This window comes from Petaurus breviceps, unplaced genomic scaffold (assembly GCF_028583685.1).
Source record: "Petaurus breviceps papuanus isolate PSGF00001 unplaced genomic scaffold, PetGlider_PUasm1.0 90731, whole genome shotgun sequence".
Classification (NCBI taxonomy): Eukaryota; Metazoa; Chordata; class Mammalia; order Diprotodontia; family Petauridae; genus Petaurus; species Petaurus breviceps.
This window is the reverse complement of record NW_027187325.1, coordinates 582,402-609,585: the sequence shown is the minus strand read 5'-3', so window position 1 is coordinate 609,585 and position 27,184 is coordinate 582,402. Positions and strand designations below refer to the sequence as shown.

At 40.9% G+C, this 27,184-nt stretch overlaps 1 protein-coding gene across 16 annotated transcripts in view; it reads right to left on the bottom strand.

Annotated features, from left to right (window-relative positions):
- Window positions 1-27,184, bottom strand: part of BIN1 (bridging integrator 1) — a 135,396-nt gene that overhangs the window by 107,481 nt on the left and 731 nt on the right. The gene's annotated exons all lie outside the window — the stretch shown is intronic.

Genomic DNA, 27,184 nt, shown 5'->3' with positions numbered 1-27,184 from the left:
TCAAATCCGGGCTCAGATACTCAGCACCACACGAAGAAGAAATAACTGGCTGTGTAACCTTGAGCAAGTTACTTAACCCCAATTGCTTAAAAAAAAAAAATTAATGAGAAAAAGCAAAGTGAGTAGTATCCTGAAACAGAAAGGCACCTACAAGTCTCAAGGGCTCTGCAAGCTCATTCACATGGGTCCTTTCTTTGGAGCCCAATAGAGAGGTCAACAAGTTTGTCAAGTGAGAGGCAGTGGGCATGAGGGCAGTCACCTAGACCAGCCTTTTTCTGCCAGTGACAATTCTAAGAGGAAGCCAGCCTGACTGGCCTTCCATACATTCAAATGTATATAAAATTAACATCACCTTTTAATAGTTCTGTATCCTACCATAAAACAGGCATGGAATGCAAAAAAGGCAAGGCACAAGAGTTAAGGATCACCAGGCAGGAGCAAAGGTTATTTAAGCCTTTCATTCATTACCATGCAACTACCCTGGAAAGTGGGGCTACTTTGAAATACTTCTCCACCTTTGTGGAGAATTTGCTGTTGTTGTTCAGTCTTGTGAATCTTTGGCCTCATTTGAGGTTTTCTTGGCAAAGACACTAGAGTGGCTTACCATTTCTGTCTCTAGCTCATTTTATAGATGAGGAAACTGAAGCAGACAGGGTTAAGTGACTTGTCCAGAATCACATAGCTAGTAAGTGTATAAGGTCGGACTTGAACTCAGATCTTCCTGACTCCAGGCCATGTGCTCTATCCACTGTGCCATTTCACTGCTCCCTTATGGACAATAGCAACTGAAAAAGAAAATTCTATATAGGATGGGATAGGAGGTGATGGAATAGGTGAAATGAGACGAGAGTGAGAGAACATACAACCACTATGAACACACTTGGAAAGAAGGGTGCTCTATAAATATAGGGTCTCATTACATTATTATATATTTCTTAATTTGTAAAGCCCTGATGAATCACATTAACTCATGGAAATAACCTGGGCCCTGCTGATCAATATCTCATAGTCGCTGAGATCATTATTTAGTATTGTACTTAGATTTATTATTATCATATAAAGAGTAATTTTTAAACATGTGGGCTGCTATAGGCTACACAGCAGTATTAGTTTCTGGCTACTAGATTGAGCTGTAATGAGGACTGAGACACAGAGAAATTAAGCAATTCCTTGCAATGTTACACAGCAATCAGTCCCTGAGCCAGGATTAGAATAGCCCAGACCCTTAAACCTACATCATTTGAAAATCAACCCACTAGGGGCGGCTAGGTAGCCCAGTGAATAAAGCACCGGCCCTGGAGTCAGGAGGACCTGAGTTCAAATCCGGCCTCAGACACTTAACACAAAAACTAGCCATGTGATCTTGGGCAAGTCACTTAACCCCAATTGCCCTGCCTTCCTCCCTCCAAAAAGCAAAAAAAAAAAGAAAAGAAAATCAACCCACCCCTGGGTTGGAATATGAATAGTAATGGCATTTAAAGATTCCCCTGTATTGGCTTGGTTTTTGGTTTGATTGTGTTAAAAACCAGAGCTTGTTAATCCCACCTGTGGGATGGACTTGTTGACGTGAAAAGAAAGTCCTGAACTTGGAGGAGCTGGTGACATAGATTTGGAGAGACATGAGAGAGAGGCAGAAGAACTTTTTGGAAGCAGCACTTGTGGAGGCAGAGAGAGACTGAGAGGATTGCTGAGGGCCACTTTGAATTGCCCTGGACTTTTGAGACCTGCCCCCGGAGCTGCCAAGGACTGAGGAGACATGGCTGTTTTGCTGGTACTTTGTCTGTCTGTTTTGATGTTGTTTTGCCAGATTTGTCCACTGGTGAAAGACAGTCCTGTTGTTGAAGAAGTCCTGGAACCTGGCTGTTCGCTAAGAAGCCCTGAGACTGTCCTGCAGACAGAGAGTGAATACTGTCCACTGGTGAGGGACAGTGCTGTTGTTGAAGAAGTTCTGGAACCTGGCTGTTGGCTAAGAGCTCCTGAGACTGTCCTGCAGACAGAGAGTGAATACTGTCCACTGGAGAAGGACAGTGCTATTGTTGCAGGAGCCCTGCAATTCAAAGTGGCCCTCAAGAACACCAAGAAGTGAAAAGAGTAAAATAATTCAAACTATATCCTATTACTTCCATCTCCATCATACTTCCATGATGAAAATGGGTGGGGGGAGATTGCACTAGAAACCAGGACGCAGCTCTGCCAATAATTGGCTATACAACCTGAGGAAAATCATTTCTCCCTCTAAAACTCAGTTTCTTCATTTGTAAAATGAGAGGCTTTGTTTGACTAAATGATCCCTCACATGCTCTTCTATTATTTTTCTTGAATATAGATCAATTGAGGTCCATAGGATCATAGAATGGAAGACAGAAGGTACCTTTGAGTTCATTTAGTTCTTAGAACCCCAGAGGTCTGTGAACTGATTTTTAAAAAATAAATTTTGATAAGTTGTGGTATATGATAGTAAGGGAATACTATTGTGCTACAAGGATGATGAACAAGCAGATTTTAGAAAAACCTGGGAAGTCTTACACAAACTGATACAAAGTGAAGTGAGCAGAACCATCGTACACAATAACTGCAATACTGTATGATGATCAAAATGACTTCGCTGTCTTCAGCAATACAATGATTCAAGACAATCCCAAAGGACTCCTGATGAAAAATGCTACTCACATCCACAGAAGTAACTGATGGAGTCTGAATGTAGAGCAAATCATATTATTTTTCACGTTATTTTTTCATGGGATTTTTTCCATGTTAGTTCATTTCTTCTTTTATAACATGACTAATATGGAAATGTTTTACACGACTGCATATATGTAACCTGTATCAAACTGCTTAATGTCCTAGGGAAAGGGGGAAGTGAGGAAGGGAGGGAGAAAATTTGGAACACATTTTTTTTAAATGAGTGTAAAAAGTTGTCATCGCATATAATTAGGAGAAAATAAACTATTACTTAAATATATATTGATAACTATGCTTCAAGTAACCAGTTTCCTTCTTAATCCTATGTATTTTATTTTATTCATATAAAAACTTATTCTGAGAAGGGATCCATAAGTTTTAACAGACTACCAAGGGGATCCATGATATAGCAAAAGTAAAAAAAAAAAACTTATCTAGTTCAATCCCCTCATTTCAAGGATATGGCACCTAAGGTCCAGAAATGTTAAGTGACTTACGAAATATCATATAGAAATTATCAGAGTGAGAATTAATTCAGCGGTCTCCTCTCCATACAGCTCCCTCTACACTCTCAACTCCAGTCTTATCTAAATGTTTCTTAATTAGATCCTTCCCTCAATCTGGTGCTACCTTTTATGGCAAAGACAAGCACACTCTACCTTAAGAGTCATGACAAAGGAAGAAAGGTAACTTTTAATAAAGCAACAAATCAAAATGGTGTTGTCAACTTCTCAAGGTACACCATCTTACCTGATGTCCATCACAGATAAGGTGTTCACTACATATTACACAGAAGCTCCTCTTATTCCCAACAACTGATCTTCCATTACTTGGGAGAACCTGAACCCTTAAGAATTCAGCAAACTCAAGAGTAACCAAGAGCATCCCACTCAACCACTCATCCAAGAAGGAAAATTGATTGACTTTCCCTTTTTTGGAGACACACAATCAGTAAATTACTCAAAGGCTTTTTTTCTCTTTTCCCTTCCTCCTCTCCTTTTCTTCTTCCCTTTAATACAATTAAGGGTGAAGTTTTGTGGTACTTAAGTGCTTTAGGACATCTAAGAAATAAGAAAGCACTAACATAAAACAGCATACAATCGTGGAAAGAATATTTGAAATCAGAAGGTTATCTGTGTTCAGATCCCATCTCTGACACTATCTGTGTGAACATGGGCAAATCACTTAAGTTCTAAACCTCAGTTTACTGATCTATAAAATGGGAATAATAAATATTTGCACTTACAGCAAGGCTGTTGTAAGGACTAAAATGATATTTCATTTATTTAAGTATATTAAGTGCTTTGAAACCTTAAAGCACTATACAAATGACAGTATCATAGTCATTATTAATAGTACAGTAGGGACTTAACAGAGGAAAATCCATCATACAAATATCACTAATGTCCTCCTTTTCTCTCTCCTGCCCAGACGTTAGTCTGGCCAGGTCTTTCAAGGCCAAGGCAATGTCAACATTTCCCAAGGACCTTCAGGACTAAAGACTGTCCTGAACCCTAAGGTAAACTAGCAAAGGACAAAAAGGAATATCAGTCTAAAAGAGCTGGTCCCTCCCCAGGCAAGAGAAGCAGGGGAAAAACTTAGTAGGGAGCAAGCAGAATAGAAGTCTTCATGCCAAGGCAGATTCTCTGGGCCTCAGTCCCCAGGGTCCAGCTCCCCCTCCCAGCCTAGGAATCTTGGCCAGAGCCCAGGTAAGAGGGCCAAGCAAGCAAACCCCTAAAGAAAGCAGGAGCAGCTGTCAAGTGAGGGCGGGCAGGCAGCAGGGAGGGATAGCAAGGGGTGGAAAGGGAGAAAGAAAATGCTGAGCTAAAATCTGGGCATGGTCAGACCTGCCCCACCCTCATCTACAGGGCCAAACTCCCCCACCAATTAGCCTCCCTAGATCTGCCTTAGGCCAATGACTCCTACTCCCTGGTCATAAGGGCTAACCTCAAATTAGCTTCAGTGACTTCACCTCCCTGGGTCTCAGTTTCCTCTTCTGTAAAAAAAAAAAGGGGGGGGGAGGGAATCACTTTTGTTTGTCTACCTTCATGAAACTGGAAAAAAGAATATGTCATTGTGGGTTCTCTTAGAGTAACAACCAATCCACAATCTTTATTTGAGGTCTAACTGTATGGCTAACTCTGTACCAAGCAAACTGGAAGACAGAAAAGAATAAGGTAAATTTCCTGCTTTCAAACAAATTGAAGGACAAATAACTAAGTGCTAAGTATTGAAAATAAAGTGCCATAAGAAATTGAAGACAGAAGTTATTGACATAGACTGGAGGTTGTCAGAGGAAGATTTCACTGAGGAAGGAAATAAATGGAGATTATTATTATAATTCAAGAAATTCAGACAAATATTCTTAATTCCTATTTCTGTTCTTTTTCTTCTATCTGCTTCCCAGGTCCCTTTCTATTGTGACCCCAAATTCTTGTTTCATGTACCTCAGCTCACTCTCTTTACCATCCCCCATCATCACACACACAGAAATTCCAGGACCAACCCAACACCACTCAGAGGGCATCAATCACAGGAGTGAGGGTGGGAGAGAGAGGATTTGAAGTAAATCCCAGTGGATTAAATTTACCAAGCAGATAAATTATGGAGCCATGATTCAATTCACCACAGAATTTCTTTAGATGTTTAGGATGATAGGATCTTAGAACTAAAAAGAATTTTTGTCCAACCTCTTCATTGCATGGATGAGAAAATGTAATGGAAGTAATTCTGTCTTCCCCGCTAAAGTCATTTGTGACTCTAGCTCAGAGGGGCAGAGTAATTTACCAAAAGTTACACAGCTAGCAGTGTCTGACAAAAAACCTGACTTACAACCTTTTCCCATGGCACATAACCAAGGTCCCTAGTACTTCCCCAAGGTAACAAAAGGAGCTTTTCTTCCCCTTCTCCTTCATCCCTCCCCATGGATGGATGGATGGCTTATCTTGGGCTCTGCTACCTAAAGGTAGGGTTCCCTGAAGGAAGAGTCTTGGATCATCTCTAACAATCATACACAAGGTCCAAGGGCTGGAAACCAACATAGGTCTGAAACTGTCTAGCCACTTTAAGGAAAGAGAAGAGTTGTACTCCAGATTGTAGACATTTCCAAACCTGGCCTAATTTCCTATCTATACTAGGGTAAAACTTAGAGGAACCCACTGCAGAACTGTTTTAAATTCAAAAAGGCTAATAAGACTGAGAATATTAAGTATTACTTGAACCACCAAGTATCTGAATGATTTTCACTTATAGTACTCTCAACACCCCAGAAAGTGACTTGCCCAAGGTTTCATTTACTTGCCAAATGGTCATTCATTTAGTAAGACTGAAAAAATTCCAAGCAGGTAATATTATTTCCACTTTTGAGGTGAGGTAGTAGAAGTGATGAACTTGGAGTCAGGAAGCTTTGAATTCAAATTTTGCTTTACACACTTATTAGCTTTATGACTGTGGGTATCATTTTCTTCATTGGCCATCATTTCCCCTACCCCATAGATAACAGGTTCACCCCAAATTGGAAACTGCCTTTCCGTAAAGGCACATCTGATGTTCTATGTATCCTTTGCTCAGAAATATTCAACTCTCACCTCCCTGCCCTGGAGGCTATTTTAAGTACTAGCTGCCAAGTAGGATTCTATTTCCTTCCATAGCTGGAGGCAAAATAGAAATAAATCTCTGATTACTTTTCATGGGCACAAAGCTATTTCCATATGTGGCTGTGGGTTAACCTCCTGATCCAGGCTTCTGGTTACACAGATAAACGTGTGTAGGCACATGAACAATCAGTGTAACTCACTTTAACCCTCTGTCCCTCTTACAAAGAAAATTACATCATTTTCTGCAGTGGTAACGAAACAAAATAGACGTCCATTGACTGGGGAATAGCTAACAAACTGTGTTACACGAATGGGATGGACTGTGACTATATCATGAGAAATGTTGAATAGGAAGAGTTTAGAGAAGTCTAGAAAGATTTATATGAACTGATACAAAGGGAAGTAAACAGAAAACTGGAAAACAACGTACATAATCATAGTAATGTAAGTCAGTCAATAAGCATTTATTAAGAGCCTACTACATACCCACCAGACATTGTGCTAAGTGCTGGGAATACAAAGAGAGGCGAAAGACAATCCCTTCCCTCGAAGAGCTCACAATCTAACAGCAAATACAACAAGCAAGTATATACAAACAAGCTAAATAAAAATAACAAGGAGATAACTAACAAGGCAGAAGAAGCTAGACCTAGGAAGGGTTAGGAAAGGCTTCCTGGGTTGTGGAAAGAACAGCCAGAAACCAAAGCTGAGTGGCATGTAATCTTATTGACCAAGGCCAACCTCAAAGGGGTGAGAAAATTAAAAAAATAACTCTTTCTCTATCCTTTGCAGAAGTTGGGGGGGGTCCCATTGGTGCGTAGCATTGCATACATTGTGAAACTAAGTTGATGTGTTAGTTCAGATAAACTGCTTTTTCTTTATTCTTTTTTATTCTTTATGATGGGGTACCCTAGAGAGGGAAGGGGAGAGGAACATATTTGGAAATAGAGCGGAAGTAAAAGTAAAAGCTACCAATACAACTTTTTCAAACAACTTAATTAGGGGGCCGCTAGGTGGCGCAGTGAATAGAATAACGGCCCTGGAGTCAGAAGGATCTGAGTTCAAATCAGACCTCAGACACTTAACATTTACTAGCTGTGGGACCTTGGGCAAGTCATGTAACCCCAATTGCCCTGCCTTCCCCCGTGACCCACCCAAAAAAAAAGTCAAAAAAATTTTCCCAAACTTATTTAATGGGAAGGAAGGAAAGTTGTAAAATGGTCCTCCACTTTGGTGTGGGTACAACTAAGATGCCACTCACTGACCATGTGTCTTTGAATATGCCAGTCCCCTCTCTATTCCCTCATCTATAAAGTAAAAGAGCTGGACTAGATCAGAGAGCCCTTCAAGCTTCTAGATTATACAATGGTTTTGTGATACTGTGGGCACAGGATGAGGGGGCACTAAGCTGCAGCAGAAAAAACAAGAGGAAATGCTTTGGAATAGCAGACAACTAAGAGACTAACAAAAACAGAAATCTCAGATCAGGAGCTGCTACTTATTGATGCTATATTGTTACATGCCTCTAGTTACATTCAATTTAATAAATATTATTAAACACCTTCTCTGTGCAGAGCACCATGTACTTGTTTGAGAGGGGGGAGGAGAAAGCACAACAAGATTAGAGAAGATAATATTCCTGTCCTGATGTTCCAAAAGTCTAGGAGGGAAATAGACACAAATGCTTACAATAAAACAAATGCATAAGCCCGTAAGATAGATGAGAAAGAGCTATGTGAAGTGGGAAGGAGAGTAGAAACAGGGATGGTTTCTGGGAAAGGCAAGGATTTAAGAATAGATGAAAACCAATAGCCAATAACAATTCCAAAGGACTTAATACTGAATATACTATGATAGAGGCGACGTATTCAGAGTACAGATTGAGACATTTTTTTTTTACATGTACAATGCAGGAATGTTTTGTTTGACTGTGCACGTTGGTAACAGGGATTTTGTTTTTCTTGATTTCTCAACTGGGGATGGGAGAGATGATAGATAGAGCTCAGAGAGCAACTTAGAACAAAGTCTGGAAAGGTAGGTTGCTTTCAGAGAGTAGAAGATCTTGAATTGAATGGCAGGCTAAATATTTTTAACCTTATTCAGGAGGCAATAGGGACAGTATAGACAACTGGGTCACACAGTAGATAGAGTTCTGGGCCTGAAGTCCAGAAGACCTGAATTCAAATCTAGCTTCAGATACTTACTAGTTGTGTAACCCTGGGTAAGTCATTTAACCTTTGTCTCAGTTTCTTCATCTGTAAAATGGGAATAATAATAGTACCTCCCTTCCAAGGTTGCTAAGAGTATCAAATGAGCCAATAATTGTAAAATGCTTAGCAGAGCAAGTAAACACTACAACACAGTAAACACTACATGAATGTTGGCTATTATTATGTAAGAGTTATACACAGGAGGACAATGCCCACAAGAAAGAATAGTGGCATGAAAGGTGTATCAGCGGGCGGTAAAAGCGTGGACTTAGTCAAGGCAATAAGCAATTATTAAGTACCTACTATGTGCCTACTTTATGAAGCCTCTACTAATAGTCCCTGCTCACATGGAGCTCATGAGGGAGACAAGCAAACAGCCATGAAGAAAATACATCTACATGGGAGAAAGTAAGATAATCCAGAAAAGGAAAATCACAGAAGGAAGATTACACGGGGTAGAGCGAGGTATAAAAAGACCTGAGAGGGTGTGGGTACAGACAATGAAGGGCTCTGAATGGGCAAAAAGAGGATCTTGGGGCAGCTAGGTGGTGCACTGGCCCTGGGGAGTAAGGAGGACCTAAGTTCAAATCCGGCCTCAGACACTTAACACAAAAACTAGCCATGTAACCTTGGGCAAGTCACTTAACCCCAGCTGCCCTGCCTTCCCCCACTCCAAAAGGCAAAAAAAAAAAAAAAAAAAAAGATCTTCTATTTGATTCTGGCAGTGACAGGGAACCAACCACTGAAGCTTTACTGAATGGGGGAGGAGGGGAGAGGGTGACATGGTTATATCTGCACTTTAGGAAGGCAGTGTCAAAGATATATTTATTAGAGAGCAGAGTGGGAAAACTAGTCTCAAAGCTACATCAATGGTCCTACCAAGTGGTGATACAACCCTGCACCAAGATGGAGGCATTGGGGAAGAAAGAGGAGGGAACAGATTGAAAAGATCCTGGGAAGGTAGAATTTAGAGCATGTGTTAACTAATTGGATTGACTAAGGAAAAGAATAAGAGTCAAAGTTAAAAGTCAGATTATATAACATCAAATATAACACCTCCTGAGGGCCCAGGCCTACGCTAAGGCTAAGAGTTATGAGGCATACAAATTAAGTATATAAAGCAGGCACCCTCCTTCCATGAGACTTAAAGCCTAAATGAAGATGGAAAATATCCAATTTTGTAGTGTCAATTTAACATGAATTATAAATAATTATAATTTATATAAATTATAAATATTAATAATTATAATTTATATAAGTTCTAAATAATAATTATGAATTATATAAATTTGTAAGTTATAAATAATAATAACAGCTAACATATATATACTCCTTTAAGGCGTGCAAAGAGTTTTACACACATATCATCTCATTTGATCTTCACAACAATTCTGAGAGGTAGGTGCTATTATTATCCCCTCTTTGTTGCTGTTCAGTTGTTTTCAGTCGTGCCCAACTCTTTGTGACCCCATTTGGGGTTTTCTTAGCAAAGATACCAGAGTATTTCTCCACTTCCTTCTCCAGCTCATTTTACAGAAGAAAAAACTGAGGCAAACAAGGTCCCACAACTAGTAAGCATCTGAGGCCAGATCTGAACTCATGAAGATGAGGCCCAGTGCTCTATCCACTGAGCCATCTAGCTGCCCATCCCCCCTTTACAAATGGGGAAACTGAGGCAGAGAAAGATTAAGTAACTTTCCATTGCCATAGTCAGTGTTTGAGGCAAGATTTGAACTCAGGTCTTCCTGACTCCATGTCCAGTACTCTATCCATTTTGGATCCTATCTGATATAAATAATACTCATTAAAAGAGTTCAAAGAGGAGAGAGATTACTCTAGGCTGGTGTGGCCAGAGAAGGCTACAGAAACACCTCCATCTGACTAGGCTGTGGGAGCTAGACAAAATGCCCAGACCATCATACCTACCCAGAAAACCTTAACAATTAAAAAGCCCAGGTTGCAGCTGAATTTCAAATCAATTCTCTCCCCATGTCCCTTTCCTGTAAACCCAGCATCAATCAGCGTGTCCTTTTTCAGTCCTTGGGGCAGCAGCCAGTCGGCCCCCTGCCTGACTGACTAGGACTCTCTGGCTTCTTTTGGCAGAGCAAACTTTGCTTCTAATACACAGATTGCAGAGGCAAAAATATCTGCAATGTGGCTTCCCTTCCAAGTAGCTGAGTGCTGCCCCATCTGGGGAACCGAAGTCCCAAGTCCCAGGGCCAGTTAAAGTCCTTACCTAGGAGGGCTAGGAGTTGGGAAAAGAAGCTGAGGTAGGAAATGTACACATCCAAACTACTCGTGAAATTCCTAATGGGGTTACTGAGAGTCTGATTTTCCAACATCCCAGCAAAGGCCCCTGGCAGAGAAAGGCAAAGGTTGACAGTCTGTATTTTCCCCATCTCCCACCCCTTCCCTTAGCTTCAGCTTCTTCCTTCTCCCTCCCTCATCTGCCATTCACAGGGGTTCTGGGTCAGTGGAATTGACAGAGAAAGGGCGACAGAAAGGAAAGAGCAGAGAAAGTTCAAACATGGATGACCCAAAGGGCAGCATGGTCAAATATTAACTTGTCCAAGGGCTAAAAAAGAAATGGCCTTGCACATTATAGTCTGTTCTATTTCACTGTTGGGTATGGCCCCTTCAAAGCCACCTTCCAAACTTTTTCCTACCCCATAGGCACTGTACTCTCTAAAGATCAACTTGGATCATAGATTCCTAGATCAGAGAAGACTGGGTCTGCCTCCCCTGGATATAGAGAAAAATGAGGTCAAAAGAGGTTTGGCAGGTCACCCACTATCACAATGGGAATGCATGACAGAACCAAAAGGGGAGACCTTATTCCTGCCCCCATTAGATTTCCTTTGGACTGGACCTATGATTTTATCAGAATAAGCAATCCCCAAGGAAAACTCTCCACAAATATAAATCAGCAATTACTCTGAAAACTAGAATCTTAACGATTTGTCTAGAATGAGGAGGAAGGGTTTAGTTGCTTGCCCAGGGTCACACAGCCTTTATGTCAGAGGCCAGATGGGAAGCCAGGTCATTCAGACACCAAGGCCAGCTCTCTGTCCACTACAAAGACATGCCACATCTCCTAAAAGACTTGTACATTTTCTTGTCTTTGTATATTTCCCAGTGCCTGGCAAGGTGCATTGCACACATACACAGAATGTCCCAAAAGTCTTAGGGATGGTTTAAAGCTATTAATATTTATTACAATTTTTTAATTAAAGCTATTAAAATAATTTAAAGTTATTAAAAACTATTAATAGCTTAAAATACACTATACCTCAAAGGAGCTGATCTCGTGGTCATGGTTATTTCCTCCATTGATACAAATGGAAACCTAACAACACCTGCTGACCCTCCCTAATTCTTACCCATGTCCTTCTGCAAATCTTCAATCACTCCAAACGCTGTTGGCCTCTCTCTGGTTCTTTTCATATTTCATAGATGCCAATACAACACTTCTCTTTCACTCATACTATTCTATTGATTGTCCCACCTCCTTTTCTGGCCATCCCTGTATTTCATGATGCTTTAGCCTACTTTTCATGCATCATCCTTGGCAATAGGCTACCTCCTATTTATACTCACCATTCATCTTGGCCTGGGGAAGCCACCTAAACTTGAGATTCTTTCGAGAACAAGACATTCATGAATGAAAGGCATATAGCACTAACAAGAAAATAGCTAGGGTTGCAATGTGGATAAAAGCACTGGACCTGGAGTCAGGAAGACTTGAGTTCAAATTCTGCCTCAAATAATTACTAGTGGTGTGACCCTGGACAAGTCACTTAACTTGTATCAGACTGGGAATGATAATAGCATCTACTTCTCAGGGTTGCTGTGAAGATGACATAACTTTTAAAAATTGCTTTGCAAACCTTAAAGTGCTATATGATGCTGACTATTATTATCATTACTGTACACAGGTATTTAATAAAATCGTTATTGAACTGAATTACTAACACATTCCATTAAGAAACAGAGCAATAGGGGCAGCCAGGTAGCACAGCAAGTAAGAGCACCGGCTCCAGTGTCAGAACGACCTGGAGATCGAATCCCAGGCTCAGACACTTAGCACCCACCCAGAAACACCTGGCCGTGTAACCTTGAGCAAGTTACTTAACCCCAATTGCTTAGGGGTGGCCAGGTGGCTCAGCGAGTAAGAGCACCGGCTCCAGTGTTGGGATGACCTGGAGATCGAATCCCGGGCTCAGACACTCAGCACCACACCCAGAAATAACTGGCCGTGTAACCTTGAGCAAGTTACTTAACCCTGATTGCTAAATAAATGAATAAATGAATAAATAAAAAAAAAAAGAAAAAGAAACAGAGCAATAAGAAAGATGTCAGAAAAACCTCAATTCTAGTCTTACCTCTAACACTAACTTGCTGGGCCTCTCTGGGCTGCTGGGGGCCCTTCTAACTCTAACAGTCTCTATGTGTGTGAGCTGGTATTCAGTGACTTATGGGTAGGCAAAAGCCCACCGGTGACTGGAAAAGACACTAAAGGCTATTCCCATCTGTAATGCCACAGCCTTTACATCATTGTCTTAGTCTGTCACTTGCACAGAGTATCTGTCAAATACAGAAAGGCAGCAGGCAGGCCTTTGGTTCTAATTCAGCAATGACGTACAAATACCAGACATCACCAATGATTCACATGGCCAGTGTCATACCATCTCTGGCAAGCCAACCAACCTCTCCTCAACATCTTGTTCCTGTTGGTGAGCTACAGTGTCTCCCTTATCATTCTACCCTTATAAACTTTGAGGGCTTCTTCCCAGCCCCAGCTCCAGTAATCTGAAAAAGTTCTTCAGAGGGTTAGAATAAGAAATGATAAGGGAAAAGTAGATGAAAAACACCAAAAATCATTCCTACCCATTACCGATTAGGTCTCCTAAGAAAATTCCTGGCCCTCATTATCCGCTCCTTCCTAAGCTACTCCATTAGCCTTCTAACTTGTCTCTCTGCCCGTCTTCCTATTCCAAACCATATTCTACTCATTTGCCAAGGTAATCTTTGTTAAAGCATAGTTCTTCCCATGATACCCTCTCCCCCACTCAGTAAACCCCAGTGACTCCCTATTACCTCTAGGATCAAATATAAAATCCTGTTTGGTTTTCAATCTCTTCATAATCTGGCCCTTCCTACCTTTCTAATCTTTTTACATTTTAGAACTCTATGATCCTGCTAAGTTGGCCTATTCACAGTTCCTTGAGAATAAAGCCCTCTCCTGTTTCCATACATTCTTACTGGCTGTTTGTCTGGTGTCGTTTCCCCCTCACTTCTACCCTGTGATTTCTCCAACTTCCTTCAAGGCTCAGCTCAAGCCCCACCTTTACGAGGCCTTTTGTGGTCCCCCTAGTTGCCAGTATCTTCCTCTCCCAAATTATGTTCTATCTACTCTATACATACTTTGTAGGAACTTGGCTATTTACATTTTCGTCTCCCCTGCTGGTACCACTTTTTGCCTATTAGAATGTAAGTTCCTTGAGGGCAGGAACTATCTTTCTTCTTTATGGCATTTGCATTCCCAGCACTCAGCAGAGTTTCTGGCATGCGGTAAGCTCTTAATAAATGCTTATTGCTTTTCCTTGCCTAATATCACCACTGCTTCAGCGTACACACTACCTGACACACATAGTAAACACTTAACAAATGTATATTGACTGACTCACTGAAAGGGAAAGAAGTTCAGATTCCTGTCTGAGGGTGGGAAGGAGAAACTCAGATGGCAGAGAAATGCTAAATACCAAGGGATGATGTCAAAACCCTTATTGTAGGATCACAGATTTGGAGCTAAAACTCAGAAGCCACCGAGTCCAACTCCTTCATGATGCAGATAAGGAAACAGGCCAAAAGCATTAAGTCACACAAGCTACTAAATGACAAACACAGGATTTGAACCTAGGTCCTCCAAACTCCAAAGTTCTTTCCACTGTATGACACTATCATACACTACTGCTACCATCAGAAATTTAACACTGCCTCCCCTAGGGGTTTCCCAGAGAGCTACATCCATGTACCCAAAGAGGAATCCACATCTGGATCTGTCCATCACTTGTACATGTCTCTGCATATCTGCCCATCGTTTCCATATGCTTCTGCTGAGGGATATAAGCCTATGCCACAGAATCTCAGAGCATTCATTATTATTTCATTAGCATTATAGAATGTAAGCAATGAAAGAGCAATAAAACAATGTTGTCCAACCTTCTCATTTTACAAGTAAAGAAACTGAGGCCCAGATTATCAGGGCTCTGAGTCTCAGGGTCCTCAATGTATCATATTCTCTTAGGTTTCTTAATACCCACATCTTTACACCAGCACAAAGCTACTTTTTTAACATGTCAGAAACCTAAGGAATGAAAATTATACCTGTATTAGTGGGGGATCAGCCAACATGGAAGACCAAAGTCCTTGGCTATGGGAAGGTGTCTGCACACCTTGCCTCCCCAGATACTTTCTTCCCTCTATCTGTCTCTCTCTCCCCTTTTTCACCACCACCATTTAAATAGTGTTTGAGTACAGAAGAAAGTCAAAGGATCTATCTTTGCCATTCACTGTCTACTTAGGCAAATTATAGTTTCTCATCAATGAAATGAAGGGGTTGTATTAGTTGACCTCCGGAAGTCCTTCCAGCTCTAAATATATGGTCTTATAATGGTCTCACTCTTGTCTCAGGGCCTCAGGACAAACTCTGGACTGGCAAAGATTTCCTTCTTTCCTAGAAGCACTATGGTCAACTAGCTAACCAGGAGCTAAAACCAAAGATATATATATATACATATTCAAAGGGGACTCTGGAAGACCCCTGAGACTCTTTAAGACCCAAAGAGTTAAGCACTAATGGTGGAATTGAGGCATAGTAGCAGTATTGTGGGGGAGATATTTTTGGTGCCCCTTTAATTCTACTCTAGAGTATTCCACCTATCCTGCCTACACATGCATCCAAGACTGCTGCATCTGTGTTCCCACAGTCTTTATATCAGCAATAGTTCCTATTTGCCCCCATCCCCATGTCTCACCCACCTAGAACCCAGGAGGAAACCGTAGACAGCTGAGTTGAGAGGGAAGAAGGGTAAGAGGAGAAGGAAAAGAGTTAAGGAAGGAAAAAGGACAGAAGGTCAGACACAGTGAAAACCACAAAGTTGCTTTCCAGTTCCTCCAGTGTCCCAGCTGCATAAACACTGCGATCCCTGGGAGGTCCAGCCTAAAAACACAAGAATGGAGCTGGTGGTGATGGCTTCTGGAGACAGTCTTAGGAGTTCACAACCTTGGCCTTGGTTTACCTGAGTCCCAACATCCTTTTCTAATTCTCATCTCACTGAAGGGCTCCAAAGCTCTGCCTTGTAGCAGGGGGCAGGGGTGTGTGAGGCAGTGAGGCCACCCTGGGAGGGGAGGAAATTGGGCCAAGGTCCTACATCATGTCAAATGTAAAACCTGAACCAGAAACTGAATGCACTTCTCCAGCAGTTCAGCTCCATTCACTAAGTTACAAAGTTTTCCTGCCTGATTCTTTATTAATTTAGTGTTTTATAATGGCTTTTTCCTTCCACTGTTAATCCTGAAAGGAGATTCTGACAGGAGGTATGCTTTTGAAAAACAAACACAAAGCACAAATGCTGACAGTCAAAGAAACAAAAACGCTCAGGGAATCACAGGATCTCATAGTTGGGAGAGCTCTCCTAGACCTCTGGTGAGGGGGGAGATCCCTCCCTCCAGCCAGCCAGCAACCTTTCAGTTGGCTAACTTTCATTCACTTTCAGAGAATGCTATTTGTTAGGGAGATTTTCCTTTGTCTTGCACTGAAATATGCTTCAATGCAACTTCCCTCTCCCACTTCTCTCTGGGTAGGGAGACCAAGTAGGAAATCTAGGCTCTCTTTCTTCCACTTACTAGCCCCTCCAATATCTCTTGCATATAGTTATTTCCATGCTGTCTCCATATTAGAAAGTGAGCCCCTTGGGGCTGAGACTATGCTTTTAATTTTCTTTGTATCTTCACCACTTAACTAACTAAATGAGGTCCTCTTAATCTGGGGTTCATGGACTCCCAAGGGATCTGTGAACCTGGATGGGAACAAAATTATATTCCTCAATTAACCTCTAACTAAAATTTAACCTCTTCTTCAATTATGAATGTAGGTAACAAACATTATTCTGAAAAATGGACCCTAGATTTCACTGCCAAAGAAGTGTGTGACCAAGCGGGGGGGAGGGAGGGGAAGGGTGCTAGAACTCTTGGACTAAATGAAGGCAATAGTCATGTTTCCCATAAATCTTGTTCTTATCCAAGCTAAACAACCTAGCTTATTTGGGAATGACTGAAGCTCTTCATCATTCAAGTTGCCATCCTCTGAATGCTCTTCACCTTATTATGATAGAATATAAGATTTCTGAGGGTAAAGACTGCCTCATTGAAGCAGTTAGGTGGCGCAGAGCACCGGCCCTGGAGTCAGGAGAACCCAAGTTCAAATCCGGCCTCAGACACTTAACACTTACTAGCCATATGACCTTGGGCAAGTCACTTAACCCCAATTGCCCTGCCTTCCCCCCCTCCAAAAGGCAAAAAAAAAAAAAAAAGATTGCCTCATTTTTGTTTCTATATCCCCATTACTAGCACTTAAGAAATGTTTGCTGATTACCAGTGTCCTTCCTTAAATTGGCACCCAGAAGAGAATGTGATTGACCAAGTACTATCATCTCCCATGTGGACATCATATCCCTTATAACGTTGCCTAAGGCTGAATTAACTTTTTTGGTTATCATAGATTGTTAACTCATATTGAGCTTACAATTCACCAAAACTCTCCAAATCTTTTTTTCAGATGAACTGTGATCTAACTAAGATTCCTTTATCTTGTATTGTGATGATGATTTCATACCCCTTCTTTAGACCTTCCTTCAGAAAAGGAAAGATCTGATCATAGTACCTCAGTCCTAGCTTTTGATGACAGGTATATATTGGTTGAATTGAAAAATTTCCCTCTATTCCAAAAAGAAGATGGAGTAATCATGGTTCCCCATCTCTCCTGGGGGCCAAAATAAGAAAGCAGCCCAAAGATGAGCAGGAAGAATTTAGGTCAGAGTCTAAGAAGAACACTCCAGATTTGGAAGGACACAGCAACAATATAGGAAAATTGACAAAAGCTGTAAAACTCCACAAACCAGGAAAAAGTCTCATCTGTTTAAGACGATTTAGTTGGGGCCAAGTCAGAAACACAGTCTCAATCAGAATATTAGAGAACTTTTCTATTTGTATCTTTTGTCTCTTCTTATTCAATTTGTTCTTCTCCTAATCCCTCCATTTTACAGATGAAGAGGTGCTAAGGTTGTAGAAAGAAGAAAAGATGAAGGAAAAGGCCCAAGTGTACAAAAATGTTTATAGCACCATTTAATGTCATAGCAAAGAATCGGAAACAAAGTAGGTACCCATCAATTGAGGAATGGGAAAATAAACTGTGGTAAATGAATGTAATGGAGTATTACTTCACCATGAGAAATGATGTATTCAAGAAAAACTTGTAAGAACTGATGCAGAGTGAAATGAGCCACTCTAGGAGAATAATTTATACAATGACCATAATAATGTAAAGGAAAACAATCTAAAAGACTATGCCACTCTTGTCATTGCAGTAATTTCAGAAGACTGATGATGAAGCATGCTTCCCACTCCTCAACAGAGGACCAGAAGGTATAGAATGAGACATACATTTTCAGATATCAGCAATGTATTGAATTATTTTTGCTTGAAGAAAGAGTTTCAGGGAAGAGGGAGATAGGTAAGTTAGTGAGTGGGTAGTGAGAGAGATACAAATGAAGGGAATAAAAGAGCATCAATATGACATTTTTTTAAGTATACAGAAGAAAACAAAAGGTCAATTTTGTTTATTACTGCTAAATTTGATAAACACTTTAAAAAAGCAAACTGAATGCAACGAAATGTTTTAGATGTAATCTTTGTTTTGTTCTTCCTAGCATACTGAGCTAATGACTGAGTTCATAATATAAGATAAAATAACAAGGGCAAAATGATTTGTCCAAAGTCATACAGGTATAGCAGAAAGAGGTCTAAACCTAGGCTACCCATGGCTGGGGAAGAAGGCTCCAGTTCCAAGATGAGCTTAGCACTGATCTGAGATGGCAGCAGGAGACCCAATTAAAACAGTTCTAAAGTTGGTCAAAGATCCTTAACTGGATGGAAGGAAAGTGTAGGAGATGAAGAGAGAGATAACAGTGTCATTCAAGTAGAGATGATTAAAGTCAATGAAATCCCAGAGACAGCAGACACTTCTATCCTTCCCAAAGCCTGGGCAATTTATTTGATCCTCAAATACATCCTATGATGTTGGCAGAGCATTCATTCTTTTACCCAACCAGTCAATGAACATTTATTTAGACTTTTTATGTGCAATAAAGTCTTCTATGAATTGAGAAAGACAAAAAAATAAATGAATGAATGGACAAATAGATAACACATAGACCAGTAAATACATAAGAAATTGTCCCTGCCTTCAAGGACGAGTATTATCCTACCTTCCAGGTTCATAGTTTTTGAAAGGAACTCCTGGTATGGACATTCTCTTTCCCAATCTAAATCTACAACTTATTTGCAACTTACAGTCTTAGATAGTTGCTTTGGACACTGAAACTTGCTCTCAGCCATAAAATTAGCATGTGTCAGAGGCAATGCTTAAATTAAGATCTTCCTAACCCCAAGGTCAGCTTTTCCATTTAATTAATAAGTAAACATAGTTCAGTGAGTCAATCAGATGTGACATAGGGAAGGGACTAGAACTCAGATCTCCTGACTCCCAGTTTAGTGTCCTGTGCCTTAATACAAAACTAAGGAACCTGACAGTTAACAAAATGGAGACAACAGGGAAAAGAAACCTAGAGAAGGGGAAAATCTAGATTTGACACCACCAATTTATAGAGAAAATTGCCTGAGGTACAAGTTTTCTCTATCTACCTTCTCTATGGGGCTGAATAGGCTGGTGTGAGGACTTTCAGAAGTGAACACATTTTGCATGACTTCATCTTTATAACGGGTTTTGTATTTCTTACCTTTTCAATGGGTGAGGGGAGGGTTTAGGTAAGAGAGAGAAGTTTGGAACTGAAAATAAAATAAAATTGAATTTTTAATTAAATAGAAAAATCTAAAAAAAGTGAACACAAGTTTTGGTAGAAAGCATCAAATGCAAGTAAGGCTATCACAGTCCATTGGTACACAGTTATGACAAGTCAAACCAAGAGTCAATTAAAATTCCTGTGGACCACTTTACTCTTTCTTCTCTCTCCTCAAAGGATGTATAAATATCTCTCTATTCTGTTACTCACCAGCTCCTCTGCAAGAAATCATTTGATGAAACTCAATCCCCTACCTCACCCACACCAGAAGACCATACATTTCAACAGTGTGCAGTCTGTTCTAGAGCCCTTCTCTACAATATGTGGCTTCAAATTACCAAATGTATTATTACTATTTGCAATCTCTATACTTAGTTCTGGGGATACAATACAAGACCGCGCCAGTCCCTGTCTTCAAAGAGTTTACATTCCACTGGAAGACAGAACACATCCATCCATAGGTAAGTGTAATATGAGGGAAAGAATCCTAACAAAGGAGGAAGGAAGGCCAGAGAAATCAGGGAAGCCCTAGATGAGGGGACACTTGAGCTAAGCCTGGAAAAAAGAAGTTTTTAAAGAGGGAGGTGAGGAAGGCATGCAATGCAGACATGGCAGCTGGCCAACTCACCAAGTCAGCAGATGGAATATTGAATTTAAGGACTCTAGTGCAGTTTGACTGAAATATACAATGTGCAAAGGGAAGAAATGTGAAATAAAGCTAGAAAGGCAAAATGGTGCCAAGTTACAAAGAATCTTTAAGCATCATAAAAATAACTAGCTTTTCACATAGTTTTTTTAAGGTTTTCAAAGTGCTGGGGGGGTTTTTCACATGTTATTTCATTTGATCCTCACAACAAACCTGAAATGTGTGTGTTATTATTATCCCCATTTTACAGATGGGGAAACTGAGGCACAAGTGGTGCAGTGACTTGTCTAGGGACACACAGTTAATAAATTTCTAAAGTAGTATTTTAACTGAGGTCATCTCGACTTTAAGTCAGGTACTCTATCCACTACTCCACCTAGCTGCATTTTTTAAAGATGTTTAAATTTCACCCTGGAGATAAGAGGAAGTCTCTGCAGGTTTTTAAGCAGGGAGGTCTATAATCTAATCTGTGCCTTAGGAAGATTATTTTGACAATTATTGGGAGAATGAATCAAAGAGGGAGGGGAAAGAGAGAAAGCACAGAGGGTCAATTAGGAGGGTATGACAATAATCCAAATAAGAGGCAATGGGATCCTGAATTAGAGTAGTGAACAGCCACATTAGTGGAGAGGAGACAGATGGAAGATGTGTCAGTGTAGAATCAAAAAGGCTTAGGAATAATTTAAATATGTGGGGTGAGGGACAGGAAAGAGCCAAGGTTTATAGCTTGAATAAACAGAAGGATGCTGGCACCCTCCACAGACACAGAGAAGGGACAGAGTAGAGATAGGTTTAGCGAGGAGGGTGAGGGTGATAAGTTATACTTTGGACTTGTTGAGTCGAAGGTGCCACAAGAATGTCAAACTGAAAATATTTGGCCAGCAGTTGGAATTATTTTACAAAAATTAACCTAAAATGTGGAATGTCACGTGTGCTATTGGATACAATCAGAAAGATTATTTTTTTCAGCCTTTTTTTTTTTTGCAAGAGAAGTCTTGTCAAATAGTAAAGAGAGTGGGGGGGAATATATTCAGAAATCAATGTGATACAAAGATAAGAGGCAGCAATAAAATTTCTTTTTTGGGGGGGGGAGGTTGTTGTTTTGTTTTATTTTGTTTTTTGCTTTTTGGAGGACAATCAGGGTTAAGTGACTTGCCAAGGTCACACGGCTAGTTTTTGTGTTAAGTGTCTGAGGTCGGATTTGAACTCAGGTCTTCCTGACTCCAGGGCCAATGTTCTATTCACTGAACCACCTAGCCACCCCAATAAAATTTCTAAAATTAAATTAAATCAGAAACAAGTCCTTTAATTTGGCATTCAGGGCCCTACACATTTAAGTATATCTTGTGAGGAATCTTATAAGGAATTGGAACTTTGCAGCTTTCAATCTGGATTTGTGATAATATTAAAATGATAAAGATTAAGAAGGAGTAAGGATAAGAGGTCAGGTTCCTTTGTTAATATATTCAGGAAGGGAGTGAATTTCATTAAATTAAAATTTTAAAAATTAAATTAATTTTATTTTTAAACTAACCCAACAACTGTCATTTGGTTCAACCATTCTGGAAAATAATTTGGAATTATTCAAGAAAGTCACTCAATTATTCATATACTTTGACCTAACAAACCTAGTGCTGGGCATCTATCTACTTCCAAGGAGATCAAAGACAGAAAGAAAAACTCTACATGTTCCAAAATATTCACAGAAACATTTTTTGTAATACAAAAAACCCTGCAAATTAAAGTGGATGCCTGTCATTTGGGAAATTGCTAAGCAAAAGTATGACACATGAATATAATGAAATACTTTTCAATTCATCCTAAGTGGCCTCTCTGTTCTTCACATATGATATTTTATCCTTTTTCTGCCTTGGCACTGCTTCTTGTGCCTAAAATGTACTCTTCCCTCCTCACTTCTGTCTCTTTGACTCCCTGTCTTCCTTCAAATCAAAGACTTCAACATGAAGTCTTTTCTGATCTCCAGGAGTGCTTCTGCCTTCCCTTTCAAATGACTTTGTATTTATTTGCAATTCTTTTCTTCATTATTCTATATGGAAGGACTGCATCATTTATTGTATTTGCATCCTAGCACATAGTAGGCACTTAATAAAAGCTGACTGATTGATACACTATGGTCACTCCTTTACTTTTTTAATAAAGAATAGCATTTTAAATAGATGTTTACATACCCAATACTCACAATATCCGAACTATGTGATATTAAATATTCCCAGACTACAAAGACCTAAGGGAAGATATTAAAACTATGTGAGAGGAACAGGAGGAAATAAATCCACATCATCTCATCATTCCAGGTGATACTAGAGTTGTCCAGAAGATGTTTTACATCACAGTACTTTTATTCAATTACAAAAATATATCCTTTCATCCTCCAAAGTAGTCTCTTAAACAGTAAACATAAAAGAAACATAATAAACATGAAAGCACATAGTAGACCATTGCTTGTCCTGAGTGATTTGTGATGATACATGAAACTTTACAAGTTACCAAGGCACTTCCTTTACCACAAATCTAAAAGGCAAACAATTTAGGTATGATTATCCCCATTTTACAGATGAAGGTCTAGAGGCCCAGAGGGGTGAAGTGATTTGACCACAGTCATATGACTAGTATATGGCAGAGCTACAATGTCATTAAGTCTAGAGTTCTTTGCATTTACTTTCATTTCAAATGGAACTCCAAGTACCCAACTTTCAGCTCAAGAAAAGTCCAAAAATATTTTTATTGCTACATATTTTGTTCCTTCCTTTATTTCTCAACAAATGATTTCCATGCTCAAAAAAATCATGAACAGTTGACACTGTCTTCAGGATCAAGTCTTTTAACCTGTTATTCAGGGCCCTCCACATTTAAGTATATCTTGTAAGGAACCTTATAAGGAATTGGAACTCTGCAGCTTCAGTCTGGATTTGTATATATCCCTGTAGATGATGACGGTTAAGAAGGAATAAGAATAGAAGACCAGGTTCCTTTGTTAATATATTCAGGAAGAAGGGGAAGGGCTACATGCCAGGCACTGTGCTAAGCATTTTACTTTTTTTTTTTTAATAATTGAGGAAATTGAGGCAAACAGAGGTTAACTGACTTGCCCAAGATCATACAGCTAATAAACATCTAAGGTCACTTTTGAACTCAGGTCTTCCTGACTCTAGACCCAGAGCGAGATTCACTGCCTTACCTAGCAGCCTCAATTCACACACTCACATGTTTCCTAGTAACGAGACACCTATAAGTGAGAAGGATTGCCTTCCGAAGTAAAACCAAAATGACCCTAATAGTAGCTGACATTAATACAGATTTTAAGGTTTGCAAGGTGCTTTACATACATTAATTTCATTTGATGCTCACTATGGCCCTGGAGGTTTTGTGTTCCCTTAAGCAGAGGTCTTTCAGAAACAGTTGGATGACTGACCACTTATCAGCAGTAAGGATTCTTGTTCACATAGCAGTTGAAATAAATGGTGGTTTAGGTCTCTTCGAATTCAAAATTTCTATGATTCTGATTCTATGACATTCACAGACTGTCATTTATATGCATAGATAAAGATATATAAATTTAGACATAGAGAGAGACAGAAAGAAAGACATACAGACTCTGCCCCCTGGTCTATTGTTTTTTTCTTTTAAGTTTTTTTTGTTTGTCTGTTTTGTCTGTGTCATACCATCTCTCATAAAAGTAAGAGATAGCTAGAGGAATTTAGAAGAGGGAGAGGTCACTGAACTGGGGAACTATCACAGAAGAATTAATTTTGGACAAACAGAAAGGCTAGGAGAATGAAGATGGAAGAACACTATATTCTTGGAGCCCTGCCTGGGGATTCTATTAAATCTGTCTTTTAGGTTGCTTAGAGATGTCTCAGAACTACTCCTTGTCTTCCACCTCTTTACCACTGGAAAGGAAGCAATGTTGGTGAAATATCACCTCCTTAGCCTTTCAACGAAGATCACCTCCAACTCAAACATGGTGAATTGTCCAGCATTCTCTTTTAGTTTAGCTCCTAGTTCCATCTCATGGCTCTGAACAAATTCTTTGTCAGAGATAAATGTTTGAAGGGGGTACCTACCCATTTACCAGCCCCTCTGACAAACTAATCTAACTAGTACTGGCCAGCTGGTGGAGGGTCCAGCCTCTGGAAGTCTAACAAGGTGAGAATGAGAGATGAGAAGACGTGGAGGTAGGTAGAGATTGATAACATGTATTATCCCTATTATATGCATATATGTTATTATATGCATATAATAATATTATATGCATTATATGCACAGTATTTACCTCCACTGAAAGAGGTTAAAAATGCTGCAGAGGATTGTTAATGAAGGCAAAGGACAGTCAACCCCATCTAAGGAGAGACATGGAGATGGAGGCCAAATTGAAGGGACAGAACTTGAAGATTCCTCTGGCCATAGCTCAGGAGAGGAGAGATCTAGCTCAGAAGGAAAGCTGCTATCAGTGCTTCTGCTTACATGCCCAATAATCTGCTTTACGATGGCATCTGACAGGTACAACCCTAGGATTTGGGCTGAGGAAAAGAGAAGCCAGCCTGTCCCAGCACTTCAGACAGGTCCTATGTACTCCCCACTCCCACTAGTGAGATGGATGAGTCAAGGCCTTCCAGGCTAACAATAGCTTTCTATAAACACATTAATCCCCCCATCAGCTGGGGGAGGGGATAGTTAGAGGCAGATTTGCAGTCTGGATGAGCTCTGAAACATTGCAAAGAATACACACACACACACACAATCTCACTCACACACACATACACACCTCCCCAAAATGCTCAGGGATCTCCCTTTTTAAAAGGGCTCATGCTCAGAAATAAACAAATCATAGAGGGAAGGAAGTAAATAAACAGAGATAATGCTATTCCCAACCCTAAATCACATGGTCAAAGAATATCCCTGGGGAGCAAAGGCTTCAAGGCAAGTTGGGGAGCCACAGCGGCCTCAGCTGCAAAAGTCATTCGTTTATAAACCTTAACAACCAATTGTCTGGAAAAAGGGGACCCCAGATGGTGAAGGGGGTTAATTTCAGAGTAGGCCTTCATTCTTTACAGACAGACTAGCAGATCCCCCCACGGGAGGGATGGGAATGAGGGTGAGAAAGGAGAGAAAATATCCTTTCAGGAGGGGAGGGGAGAGGAGAGGGGCAGCCCTGCTCTCCTCCCAAAGATTATAGGGCCAGATTCTGCATTCTCAGGATTTCAGAGTCAAAGCCGGCAATGGGAAGTTGCGTCAGCAGCAGCCCTGATCCAAATTCTATAAACCCAGGAGGTAGTCTGGAATGGAACATACATACACACGTACATAAACCCACCCACCGATCCTTGGATTTCCTGCACTCCCTGAGCATGGCCCCTGACAGAAGATGGGATTTTAATGTGGTTCAAGTCGGGGCACTGGGGAAGCCCTTAGCTCCCACCCCTACTAGAACTCATCTATCTCCCTAGAGGGGTGTCTGGTCCCTCAAACACAAACAATAAGGATCTAGGGGCTCAGAGGAGGATAGGGTCAGGGTGTGTCATGGACTTCCAAGAGTCAGCAATTTTTCAGAGGCCTGCACAGCTTTCCACTTTCCCGTCCCTTACCACAAGGCTTCCCACTGCTTCCTAACATCTAATGCCCAAGAACTTCTCAATGATAGCCTAGAATCCTTCCGCCCAAGAGGCATCTCCAAACCCCATGCCGCCAGTCCAAAGACCAATTTTTCTTTTTCCCGAAGTGTAGGACATCCAACTATCTCCTATTTGGGCAGCTCGGTTGATGTTGGGGAGAAGGGAACCCTTTCCTAAATTAGCTTAAATATCCCTGGAAGAAATCCCTTCTCATTTAGTGAAGGGATCATACAATACGTGGGGAGGAATATTCGGGATTTCCCCCCATATACTCTGCAGTACAATCCTCCCGTCTTATGAAAACTAGGGGTAGAACGGGAAGCCCCAGACACAGCTGGAGAGGCACCAGATTCCTCTTTTAGCTGAAGCTTTTAAAGATATATAAAGGAAAAAAGACAAAGATTTAGGGAGTGGAAGGCTAGAGTACCACCTTGCCTCTGGACACAGAAAATTTATTCTGAATAGAGGTGGTTAGGAAAATCCTTAAATGGGGACTATAACGGGGAGCTGTGGGGCTTCTTCCACCTTGCCATTGTGAACAAATGTTATTCTGAGGCTGAAAGAACTGGTGTCTCCCCCACACTGGCGTGTCCACCTCAGAACCTGTTTTATCGTGAAATCTAGCCACTTACCCTGGTGCCAGACCCTTCAGCCCTCAGCCGGTTGGGGGACACAGAGCTTGTCACCATTCGCCACTCCTCCCTCCCCTTCTCGCCTCTCCCTCCCAGTGGAGGTTTCGGGGATTCCCCCAAAAGGAATTAGAGAGAAGAGCCCCCAAGGGCAACCTGAGGCTAAAATGCTCACAGAGAATGTTTTGGGGGGTTTGTGCAGGGCTTGGGAGAAGGAAAGAGCTGTAATCCCCAGGGACAAGCAAAGGACACAAGATTTAGGGAAGTCACCTGGAGAGAAGAGCTCAGGGATGACGGATTGGTCCGTCCGGCGCCCAAAGCTCTCCAGTGCCAGGCCATATGGTGGCCGGCTCCTCGCCCCACCCCCTCCAGAGGGCTCCTGGAGCCAAGGGGACAGAGGGCGCAGGTACCCCAAACCCTCCGTTACTACAATGACAGGACAGAGTTTGGGGAAGATGGAATATGGAAGGGCAGACGGGGAATGCATGAGGGGGCTCTTCTGAAATGACAGGTACGCGTGTACAGACACACTGAGCATAGCTCCGGCGCTGCTTTGGTTGCAAGGAAGACATCGAGCCTTCGGCCCCCGCAAACAACCCAACACACACACACACACACACACACACACACACACACACACACACACA